The sequence below is a fragment of the Olea europaea genome, chromosome 10, assembly GCF_002742605.1.
Source record: "Olea europaea var. sylvestris chromosome 10, O_europaea_v1, whole genome shotgun sequence".
NCBI lineage: Eukaryota > Viridiplantae > Streptophyta > Magnoliopsida > Lamiales > Oleaceae > Olea > Olea europaea.
The window spans coordinates 24,194,407-24,207,663 of NC_036246.1; positions in this window are offsets into that span (position 1 = coordinate 24,194,407).

The following is a 13,257-nucleotide window of genomic DNA, read 5'->3' on the forward strand; positions in this document are numbered from 1 at the left end:
ATACCTTTTTTTTTTTTTTAACATGCTGTCTTTTTTTAAGGGCAGCTACTGGATGTGAAAGGCAGCTACACAACTGCCTCTTTCCACTCTTTTTTTCAAATTTTACAAGTCGGCCCAACAATCACATGGGCTAGCTCGTGCTCGAGCTCAGTCTTGACCCGATGTCCCAAAAGCCTTAAGCCAGCTCTGGCCTTTTCAAGTCGAGCCACGGGCGGCTCGAGCTAGCGAGTCCAATTGTCATCCCTATACAAACTATACTCTATAATAGGCCTTTATGTTTTTATTAAAGGAATAAAATATCAATCTTCTTATTCGGTCATTCTTTTCATAGTGTTTGAATGTTTGAAAAGTATTGTCAATGTTTGAATTGCTAGGTAAAAGGAAAAAGTGAATCTCATACCATGAACATTTGATATTTGGTATTCCTCTTGTAGTACATGTGTGTATACAAAATTAGGAATGTCAACGAGTCGAGCCGAATCGACTCGTGAGTCAAAACTTGAGGTTTGAGCTTGGCTCGAGTAAAATTAAGTCGGGCTTTTTCTGGCTGGGATTATAGCAGAAGTTCGGCCAAAATATCGAAGCTCTACCCGAGCTTTCGATTGGGACATTGCCAAGTCGGGCCGGTTCATTTTTTTTTTATAAACATAACACATAGGCAGCAACACACTACCCCTTCATTTTTTTTTTTTAACATGCTGTCTTTTTTTAAGGGCAATTGTGTAGCTGCCTAGTTGTGTTGTTGCCTTTTAAAGGCAGCTACACAACTGCCTCTTTCCGTTCTTTTTTTCCAAATTTTAGAAGTCGGCCCAACGATCACATGGGCTAGCTGGGGCTCGAGGTCGGTCTCGGTCCGGTGTCCCAAAATGGGGTTCGGTTTGAGCCTCAAGCCAACTCTGACGAGCCCAATTGCCATCCCTATGCAAAGTATACTATATAATAAGCCCTTATTTTTTTATTAATGGAATAAAAAAATCAATCTTCCCATTCGGTCATTCTTTTCATAATGTATAGATTTTCATGTGGTTCCTTTGGTGCAAATATCATGTCAACCGAAGATAATTTACCACAACGTTTCTTTTAAGCTTTCATGCCATCATTAGGCCATAACATTCAAATGGTCAGTTGTACAATCTTCCATTATTTTACATTTTATTAAACAACATTATAAATATTAACAGTAGGAAACATTCAAGTAGAATACTTACTATTATTCTTTTACAATCACTTGTTAGATCTTTTGTAGTCGTTCAGGTCATGAACTTGGCGACAGAGTTCGTTTAGTTGACTATGACAGAATAATATTTAACATACAAGTAGAAAGAATAGATGATGACATGTAACTTTCTGCTAATGGGAAAATTTCTTTGACCATCATAGCTTAGAAGCTAGGTATATTGTCGTGTTTGAATACATAGGGAATTCTACATTCCATGTTTCTATATTTGATCATTCGACCATAGAAGTAACAAATGAGTTAGATGTCTCTGAAACGGAAATTTCTTCCACGAAAAATCCTATCTACCGTATAACATAGGCATCAAATCATGATGGTCATCGTAAAATTGTAAACTCCTCTTGAATTTATCGAATTTGTCTCCTTTTGCAATAAATTTATGTCCACCTTTACCAACACTTTCTTTAGTCCGAAGCTTATTCATTTTCGATCTTATTTGGTAGTATGTACTTAGGAACTTTGCTGGAACACACCAACCAAAATTTTTGCAGCATGCTCAACTCCATGATTCTTCACATGATAATTGACAAGTGCGCACAAATTTAAGAAGAAATGGTGATCTATGCTGTTTTACAATAGGTTGGGCACACTGTGCAAAGAAAAATCAAATCGAAATTGGTAATACCTGCGTATTTGAGCTTGTAAATCATGACTTGCCAGTGTTTATGGTTTACAAAGTGCTCATATAGATGGAAGCTTGAATCCTACATGAGTTGTACTATTACATTTGTAGCTGTTCAAGGAATAAATTTCACATTGGTTAAATGCCGAAATATTGACCAACTTAAATAAATCTTGGGTTACTCCTCTTAAACCTTATTAAGATGGACCCCAAGTCTTAATATGGTATCCAAAATTCGCTTCTCCTATTTATCGTGCAAACATTTGATAACTGCAGTCAACGTGACTATGTATATTGAAGTATTTTCACGTTCATCTTAATTGTAGTTAGCTTTGACTTTTTTCTTATTTACTCGGTGGACACTCAACTTTTCTTACTTTTTTATGGGTTGATAGGTGGACCCCTCTTTAGCATACTGGATCTACATGAAGAAAAGAATCATAAATTTATTATACATGGCTTTTTCTCAATCTGTGCATTGTAAGAAATTCACAAGTGAATATTATATGGGAAAGAAGAATTATTCTCCAGGATAATTTTTTTTTTTTTTTTTTTGTGTCAGCGTGATGTTTGAATAATTTATGAATTTTGACGTAAAACTACTCTATATTTGTTTGTACTTGTTCAGTCGAGTACCGATGCTCTGGCATTCATTATGTTAATGCCCAATTTAAAGTTTGATGGTTTTGAATGTTGGAATGACCATGTCTTTCTTCGTAAATCATGCATTTCGGCGTCGGAAGATCTTCGTTTTTCTCCTCTATACGCCAACTAACAGGTCAAAATTGCTTGTACGATATTCCTCATCTTCAGTAAGCACTGTATAGTGCAAATAGCGAATATTTGAGTAAATTTTAATGTAATTGGATATTTCAATCATTGTGTTCCAATCAACTTGCTTTGCATATTCCCTAATGGCAAAAAAAAGTTGAAGCCGACATCCAAAAACTAAAGCTTGAGGTGAGACGCACCATGGAATGTATGATACTGCTTGCAAAGAACCGACAAGAAGTAACTGATGGTAAACTTTCAAGAGTTGTGTAATTTTAGTTTGCTTTCTTTACTATGTTTAATTTAAGTGCTTATTTGAGTTGAGATGTTCTAACATAATATAAAAAAAATACATTGATCAGTCTACATAATTAAGCCATTGTTTGATTTCCATTATTTTCAAAATACATTTTTCTCTTTTCTTTTTTATCACACTTCTTCAATAAATTAATATTGCACGCAAATTCAAAATTTTCTTTATTTTTAATCTACACATTTCCCATCAATCTACTATTCTAAAATACATTCTTTATCAAATAATGGAGCTCTGACAAAGGCTTAGATGTTTAGTTGTTCAAAAATAATTTGTCCTTCTAAAAAGATTCCTTCTGTAATTATGACGGTGATCGTGCAACGTATGATCCACCACTATTGGATAAAATCCAGAAGTTGTGACCTTTTTTCAACATAATCCCATAAGCTTTGTTTAGTTGAATGAGTATGATATTTCTGTGTCACATTCTTGTGAGAAAATCAACAATGTTACGTGGAAAGTGCCAAATGGCCAGAATTAAAACCTTTACGCAGCTGGCGTGTATATTGTAGCTATGCATTGTGCCATTATGACCTGTAGACAATCTAGAGATGCTCATTATAATTATATTAATTAAAACACTTTTTTTAGGCAGTAAGTAAGGATTTGGCTCTTAACCTTTCACGTTGTATGGATGGATAAGTGATGTTTTTAAGTTCCTAGTTCATTTAAATTTATGAATTTGGACTTGAAAATTGTTACTTCTGACGTTCAAATAATTGAAGTGGAGATAAATATTGAGTAGGATAATTTTAACTTTCAGTTGTGACTCACATAAAAGTCACGTGTGATATTTATCATTTAATATCGTGGTGCAAATGGGCGCCATACATAATTATTAATATTTTAGAAGTCTGTCTAATGTATAATATAGAGAACTTTAAATTTAGAAAGTAAAGTTTTTAGAAACTCTATAATGCTATTTATTTTAGCTCTCCATTTTATTTTTTAAGGACAACAATTGACTTATCTTTATCTTTTATATCACATACTTTGTATAGAATAATGTGATTTAACATTAATTTTGTTGAATACTAATGTAGGTGTTAGCATAGCATAGGTTGTTGTAATGTGACCCAAATTCTAGTGGGTATTGAAGTCCTAGTTGAAGTGGTCATGAAGAAATCAAAATTATAGACCGAGAGGAAAAGTCACTGCATTTTCGGTAGTCTGTCACTAGTTGGACGCTCGAGCGACACCAATAGATTTTCAATAGAAAGTTCTCACCCGCATGTTGCTCGAGCAACAAGTTTCCCGAGTTTCATGTTTTAACGCATTTTGGACTCCTATTTATCTTCAATTTGGTTTCTAGAGTTTTATATATATATAAACCAGACTTGTATTGTTCCCATAATATTCATACAACAATTTGAGAGTTTTAGATCTTAGCGGAGAGCATTGAGACCTTGTTGTAAACACAATTGCTATTAATTATAACCCCGTTTGGCTCTCTTTAAAACTCTTCAATTTAAATTAATTTTTTTTCTCTCCTACTTTCAACCACATAATTTTTAATAAAATAATATTACACTCAAATCAAAAACTTTTCAACCATACTATCTTCAAAAAAATGTTATTCCCCTCATGATAAATTCAAATAATGGGGCCCAAACAGGGGCTATAATAGATTTCTCCTCCTCTATCCATGATTTTTTCCATCATGGGTTTCTACATAAATTTATGTACTCTTAATTTTGTTCTTCCGATCAAATTTATAATAAGAGGTATCTGAGCGAAGGTTGATTATTTCACATGGAAACGATGAAATACGATATTCTATTATTGGACCGAAACAAGAGACTTACTTTATGACAAGTGAAGATGCGAGTAGTTCTTGCGCAAATAGATTTGGAGGAAACCTTGTTTGGTTTTGAAAGCCCAAAAATGACTAACCAAGAAGGGGTGAATTGGTTTTAAAAACTTTTTTGAAAATTATTTCTAGATTTAAACCAATTTGATAGAAAATGAGACAATTAAACAAACATGCACAAATACAAAAGCAAGTAAAGACTAAAAAGATAAATTCAAATAATAAGGGAAATAGAAAAGAAATAAGTTAAGGGAGAAAGAATGCAAATGATAGATTGTAGAGGTTCGATCCAAAGTACGTCTCCGTTACCAAGCCCTTTAGCACAAGCAAAGCCTTTTCAATATGTTGATTGACTTATGGTACAATCCAACTATTTACAATGCTTCCAGTGACTTACAAATAAGGAACACTAATCCTTATACAATGTTGAGCTTTACAAGACCTCAACGCGACCCACACTATTGAGTTTTACGGGACCTCAATATGACCCACACGATGACTTACAATAAGGAGTACTAATCCTTATACAATGTTGATCTTTATGGGACTTCAACATGATTCACACTTTATCAAAGTGATTTTACAATGAAATCATCTTTTGATACATAATACAAAACAAATTAAGTACTAAAATAGGCTAACACTTCAATGAATAGTAATAAATGATAGCTCAAGTGTTTAATGAAAAATCTTGACGAATGTCATAATTAAATATTTGATTCAATCAATCAAAGTTTTTTAATGAAAAGATGAAAAAAAAAATGCAATATTAGCTCAAGAATCTTCTCAAAATATCTTCCTTTTAATTAACAATGATAATAAATTAAATATCAAAAGAGAGAGATGTAGAACTTTGATAAATATTATGATTTTACACGATTGACTCAATAAATCAAAGTTTTGATATATAGAATTGGAAGAAATGATACAATATAAGTTCAAAACTTTTCTTCTAAATATGTCTCTCTTCTATGAATAATTGAACTAAGTTAAGTACAAAAAAAGAAATGAAAAACTTTTTTAATGATGATGATTAAAGAGTTTGAAACAATTAAAGCTTTTAATATAAGAAAAAAATGAAATGAATGCAAAGGAAAGTTCAAAGAGTTCTCAAAACAAAAATATCTCACTTTGATGCTCTTGAAAATTTTATGAAGAATTAAAAGAGTGATGATATTTATAGAGTTGAAAAAGGTAAAAAAATCTGTAAGTTCGGAAGATATGTTCGGTCGACCGCCTCTTGTCCAGATACCAATATAGCCATTTGTACAGTAAAAATCAAAGGTCAGAACGGTCAAATTTTGGCTTTTTGGAGAGAGTCCGGTCGATCGCCTCTTTGTACAATTGATCATCCCGACAATACGGTATTTTTACATTTTGGCCCCGTTTTGTTTCGATTTTTGAGTTTTGAAATGCATGGATTTTTGAAAAGTATTTTTATCTAACTTTTCAAGATAAAGAAAGTTTATAAAATCCAAATATCATTTTTAAAAGTAATTTTTATATTTAATCTAAACGTTTCATTTGAATGACTTTTAGTGCATAACATTTGTTTTTAATGTATAAAATGATTTTGAGCTTACTATTCATTTTCAAACATCAAAGTGTTAGTACATTTACATTTTATCTAAGAAATCAAGTCTTTGCTTCGAAATTTACCTCTTAGACTTCTCGTCTTGATCTTCCTTTGATGTCGTCTTTCATAATCTTGATCTTTCTTAGCGTTTATCTTTTAAGCTTGCGTCTCAAATGATTTAACTTAAATGCTTAACGTCCACTTTTATCTTCATTTCAAGTCCAATATATAATGTTTGATTGATTTTAATATTGAACCATCATTACTCAAAATAAATTGTTAGAAACAATATTGATCTTGTTTGTTATGATCAAAACATTGAGGATAAAGTCGACTATATGTCAACAATTTTCACCTTTTTTATTATGACGAACGAAATGATTTGCAAGGTAAGATTGAACAATTATATCGAAGGAGTATACATTATAAATTTATCATGTCATTCATATTCTCCCTATCTTTTATAAATCAATAACCACATTCCGTTTTTCCCCCTTGTTCATATATTCTAAGAATATTCTATTTTCAATTCAAAGCATGCATTCATTCTTTCCACCTTGTTCATATATTCTAAGAATATTCCATTTTCAATTCAAAGCATGCATTCATTCTTTCCACCTTGTTCATATATTCTAAGAATATTTTATTTTCAATTCAAAGCAAGCATAATCATCTCACTTCATTTTCCTCTTTTGGCAAAAGCAAAATGATATAAAGGTCCGTTTGACTACAAATTTGGAATTTGAGTGGAAAGAAAATAAATTTCAGGGAATTAAATTGCCTAGAAATTATTTTACTTGCAATTGTCAATTAATAGTGTTTGATTTGTATAATTTTTCACTTGAAAAATGTTGAAATAAAAGTGTCATTTGGTGTTCATTTGACTTTATTTTTCATGAAATTATCAATTTAAGGGATATCTACTTCTACAATTATTCCTAGAATTTGTTTATATTGCCCAAAAAACAAAAAAAAATTTAAAAATCATCTATATTTTAGTGTTCGTTTGACTTTGTTTTACATGAAAATGATCAATTTAAGGGATATCATTTTTTACAATTGTTCCTAAAATTTGTTTCTATTACACAAAAAAAATTGTAAAAAAAAAAAAGTTGCATGGAAAATGAATTTCCACCAACCCCATGAGAAAGTGAATTCCTCAAAACCAAGGAAAAGTCGATCACGTGAGGGCAAAGTTAGAAAACCAATTACTTGGAAAATTTGGCAAATCAAACACTCAAAAATATGGAAAATGGAATTTCATTTCCAAGTTCCATGGAAAAAAAAGGCCCATGAAACAGGCCCTAATATTTAAGATCAAAACATGACCATTGGAAACAATAAATGATTTCCCCATTTCAATGCTCTTCAAATCTATCACTCAATTTTCCTTTTCAGTATAAACAAAAAGTTAGCATATATAAGAGGAAAAGTAAGTCACATATGATCAACACTTTAAATCAACCATAGAATCAACCATAGAAAATGGTAATATATTCTCCCTCAATGAAGTACAAAATGCCAAATGTATAAGAGGACAATCATCACTTTATAGTAAAAATATCAATTAACAACCAAACAGTTTTAAGTAAACTATTTTCATTTAGCATAGTCCTAATCATTCTTGCGATGTGCGATTTTTCCTTTCAACAACACCATTTTGTCGAGGAGTTCAAGGAATTAAGAAATATCCATCAACTTGCAAAAATCACCAAAATCAATATTATCCAATTCTTCATCATGATCACTTCAAACATATAATGGTGTATCCCTTCCATTTTGAACCTTTTTCACAAAGATGTTTAAACGATTCAAAGTTTCATGCTTTAAGTTCAAAAATAGGACTCGAGAGAATCTAGAAATGTCATCAACAATGACGAAAGCATAATACTTTCCATTTGATCTTATGATTCTAGATGGTCCAAAATGATTCATGTGAAGAAATTGAACATGTTTTGTAGTTAAAAATCATTGCTTAAGTTAGAAATAACTCTTCACTTGTTTTCCAATTTGACATGCATCACAAATTTTCTCTTTCTCAAATTTCAAATATGACATACCTTTAACAAACAATTTTTGGAAATATTTGAAAGTAGATCCATGCAAAAATGACCTAATCTTCTATCCCACAGTCAAGTATCTTTTAAATTTGACAAACACTTTTATTTACCTTCAGACTCAATGTTTACGACATAAACATCCTTATTTCGCTTCCTTTAAACACCATCTGTTTTGATGCAGTATCCTTAATAAGGCATGGAATAATCAAATTTGATATGATAACATTTATCACACAATTGACTAAACACTAAATAAATTATGTTTAATATTATCTATTAAGATAATATTTTTCAATAAAGGGGGATGGGTGATTACCAATAATTTCAATTATTTTCAAAAGTACCATGACCACCATCCTTCTTTTTGAAACTCATCAATAAGATTGAACAATTGATATCAAAATATAATAGACCATTATATATCATAGCATATCTCAAATACATAAAATATGATTTATACTCAATTGAATGTTCTCACGATCCAGACGTCCGCATAGGAAAGTTCCAACTTTTTGTTGATTCGGAGGATGGAATCCGGACACCGGTTTCTACACTTTTAGTAAATTTTTGAATTTTATTATCGTAAATACATAAAGCAATAGTTTTATCAACAAATTAATGTATAAACATATTAGTCACATATTTCAAATTCATCTAGAATTTTCAAACCTCTTCAAATATGTAAAAGTCAATCAAGAGTTAGAGGCTTAGTAAAACTATTGGCTAATTGATTTTCTGTATAGCTAGTAAATCAAAGTGGGTGCCTTTGGATGCTAAAGACCTCATGTCTTAGTGCCCCTAAGATATCTAAAAATTTGTTTTTGGGTACAAATGTGCGATTCATTACGACTAAGTTAAAACATAGCACATACTCAATAAAACATCGGGTCGGCTGGCGGTTAAGTAAAAGGAATTCAATCATACCTCGATCTTATGTTATGTTCACGAATATACATTGACCATCCAACTTGATTGATGAACACTTTGGAGTGACCATTAGCTTCAATTCTTTCATTTTGAACTCCATTCTTTCTTTTTGAGAATAGAGATTTTTTCTCGATCTAGTGCTTAACATTCACTATCAAAAGATCATTTGCTCTTTATTTTCCTTGGTACCTACAAAATAATTTAGTTTTTGTTCCTTGATACCCATACAAATTTGGGTCCTTGGTAGTTAGTGTTAGTGGACTTTTGAATCCACTTTTCAAAATGCAACCTCTTTTAATTGAACAATTAAAAGACACGTCTATTTTTATTGCAAAAGCCACATGTAACATTTGGAATGGGGGAAGTAGAGGTTTTAACAAATATATTTTCAAGGTTTTAAAAATGGCTTATATCCAATTCCTCCTTTATCAAAAATAAATTTTGTTCATCTAGCATTAAATCAGAATTTTTTTTTAGCCTTAAGTGAATTTGTGAACAATTTGAGTCAAATCTAAAATATTTTCTTTAAAGAGAAATTCTTTTTAATTAAAGAATCATAATAGACTTTTTCTTTTTCAAAATCATTTTGAGCTTCCAAAATTTTTTTACCTCTTTTTCTAATAAAAAATTTTTCTTTTTGAGAGCAAGTTTTTCAAAATTTTCAAGAAGTAAATCATATGAGATAGATAATTTATTATATAAAGAATTGTTATTTGTATTTACCTCATTTTCAATGGCCATAAAGCACATGTTGGCAACTTCTTCTTGATCATCATTTTATTCACAATCATCATTGTTGCTTTCATCCCATGTTGCTTTGAGTGCTTTCTTTTTGATAAATATATTCTTCTCTTTGTCTTTTTTTTCTTTCTTTTTTAATCGACAATTGTTGTGAAAACTTTTCCATTTCTTAATAAGAAGAACTAGATCATCAAGGTCTTCAACATTTATACTTTCGCCTGAAGTGCATTCATCAACTATTGATTCTAAAGCAATTTGTCACATTTTTTCTTCTTTACTTTTCATTGTATTCTCCTTTGTCTCGGTGCGATTTAACTCATATGTCATCTATATTCCATAGAGCTCTTCCAATGGATATGTATTGATATCTTTGGTGTTTTCTATAAACATTCTCAGTGGGCTCCATTTTTTCGAAAATGACCTTGACACTTTACCCATAAGTTCATCATTAATGAATTTGCGATCAAAGCCTTTGAGATCATTAACAATATCGGTAAAATGAGTGATCAAGTCAACAATCAATTCATTCTCTTTCATAAAGAAATTTTCAAAATCTTTAACTAAGAGATTTATCTTAGTTTCTTTCACTTTGCTAGTTCCAAAATGAGTAATTTCTAAAATATGTCAAATATCATAAGCGGAATCAAGTGAGCTAATACGATTAAATTCATTTCTATCTAAAGCACAATAAAATATATTTTTGGCTTTGGCATTTAACGATAATTTTTATTTATCTACTTCATCGTACTCCTCTTTTGGTTTTGAAATAATTTGATCCAGCTTATTGTCAACTTTAATAACTTTTTTGGGTACATAAGGATCAAATTCAATCACTTCCATAATATTAGAATCTATTGATTGAATAAATATTGTAATTCTAGTCTTTCAATAGTTATAATGAGTACCATCAAAGAAAGGAGGACGATTAGTAGAGTGCACCCTCGAGATTTTGAAAAATGTAGTTAGCTATTGCTCAAGATTGTAGAATATTAATTTCAAAATGAGCACATTGCTCTGATGCCAATTGAAAACCCAAGATGACTAACCAAGAGAGGGTGAATTGGTTTTTAAAACTTTTCGAAAATTAATTCTAGATTTAAACTAATATGCTAACAAATGAAACAATTAAACAAGTATGCAATAATACGAAAGTAGTAAAGACTAAAAAGATAAATTCAAATAATAAGGGCAATATAAAAGCAATAAGTTAAGGGAGAGAGGATGCAACGATATAATTGTCGATGTTCGATTCAAAGCAATGATTTACGTCCATCATTACCAAACTCTCCGACTCAAGCAAGGCCTTTTCCCTATGTTAATTGACTTATGGTGCAATCCAACTCTTTACAATGCTTTCGTTGACTTACAAATAACGACTCACACTATTGAGTTTTACAAGACCTCAATATGACCCATATTATTGAGCTTTACGTGACCTCAATATGACCCAGATGATGATTTACAATAAGGAGCACCGTTTCTCATACAATGTTGATCTTTACGGGACTTCAACAAGACTTACACTTTAGCAAAGTGATTTTACAATGAAATCCTCTCTTGCTAAATAATACAAAAAATTAAGTACTAAAAGATGCTAACACTTCAATGAATAGCAATAAATGATAATTCAAATGTGAGATGAAAAACTTTGATGAATGTGATAATTAAATATTTGATTCAATCAATCAAAGTTCTTCAGTGAGACAATGAAAAAGAAATAAATGCAATGTTAGTTCAAGCATCTTCTCAAAAATCTTTCTTTTAATTAATAATGATAATAAATTAGATACCAAAAGAGAGAGATGTAAAACTTTGATAAATATTATGATTTTACAAGTTTGATTCTATAAATCAAAGTTTTGATATAGAAGTGGAAGAAATTATACAATGTAAGTTCAAAACTTTCTTCAAAATATATTCCTCTTTTATGAATGATTGAATTAAGGATCCATTTGATTGCAAAAATAAAATTTAGGTGGAAAGAAAACAAATTTTTGGAAATTGAATTGCCTAGAACTTGTTTTATTGTGAATTGTCAATTAAATTTGTTTGATTGCTAAAATCTTTCACCTAAAAATTGTTGAAATTTTGGATCTTTTGGTGTTCATTTGACTTTATTTTCCATGAAAATTGTCAATTAAAGGGATAAAATTTGTTACAATTGTGGATATAATTTGTTTCTATTGCCGTAAATAAAAAAATCTTAACAAAAAGCTAGAAAACCCAATTTCCACAAAAAATAAAGGAAAATCAATTCCTTAAAAACTTGGAAAATTGGGGTACGTGGGGGGTGGGGGGTGGGTAGAAAACGAATTCTATGAAAAATTTTGGCCATCAAACATACCATTTGGGTGGATATTGGTAATTTTTTTCCATTTTCCATGGAAAATGGAGCCTATCAAACAAGCATTAAGTTTAGTACAAAAAGAGATGAAAAACTTTGATAATAATGATGATTGAGGAGTTTGAATCAATCGAGGTTTTTTATATTAAAAAAATGAAATGAATGCAAAGGAATGTTTAAAGAATTTTTAAAACAAAAATATCTCACTTTGATGCTCTTGAAAATCTTATGAAGAATGGAAAGAGTAATAATATATATAGAGTTCAAAAACGTAAAAAAAATATGTAAGTTCGGAAGATATGTCCGGTCGACCCCCTCTTGTTCGGATGACCAATATAACCGTTTGCACAGTAAAAGTTAGATGTGAGAACAATCAAATTTTGGACCATTGAAGGGGGTCCGGTCGACCTCCTCCCTGTGCGGTCGATCGCCCTGACAGTGCGGTATTTTTACGTTTTGACCCTGTTTGTTTCGATTTGAGCGTTTCAGAAAGTATTTTTAACTAACTTTTCAAGATAAAAAAATATTTTTAAAGTCCAAGTATTATTTTTAAAAGTAATTTTATATTTGATCAAAACGTTGCATTTGAATGACTTTTAGTGCACAAAATTTGTTTTTAATGTATAAAAAGATTTTGAACTTAACTATTCATTGCAAACATCAAAGTGTTAATACATTTACATTTTATCTAAGAAATCAAGTCTTTGTTCCGAAGTTTACCTCTTAGACTTCTTGTCTTGACCTTTCTTTGATGTCGTCTCTCATACTCTTAATCTTGATCTTTCTTAATGTTTATCTTTGAAGCTCTCGTCTCAAATGATTTGATTTAAATGCTTAACTTCCACTTTTATCTTCA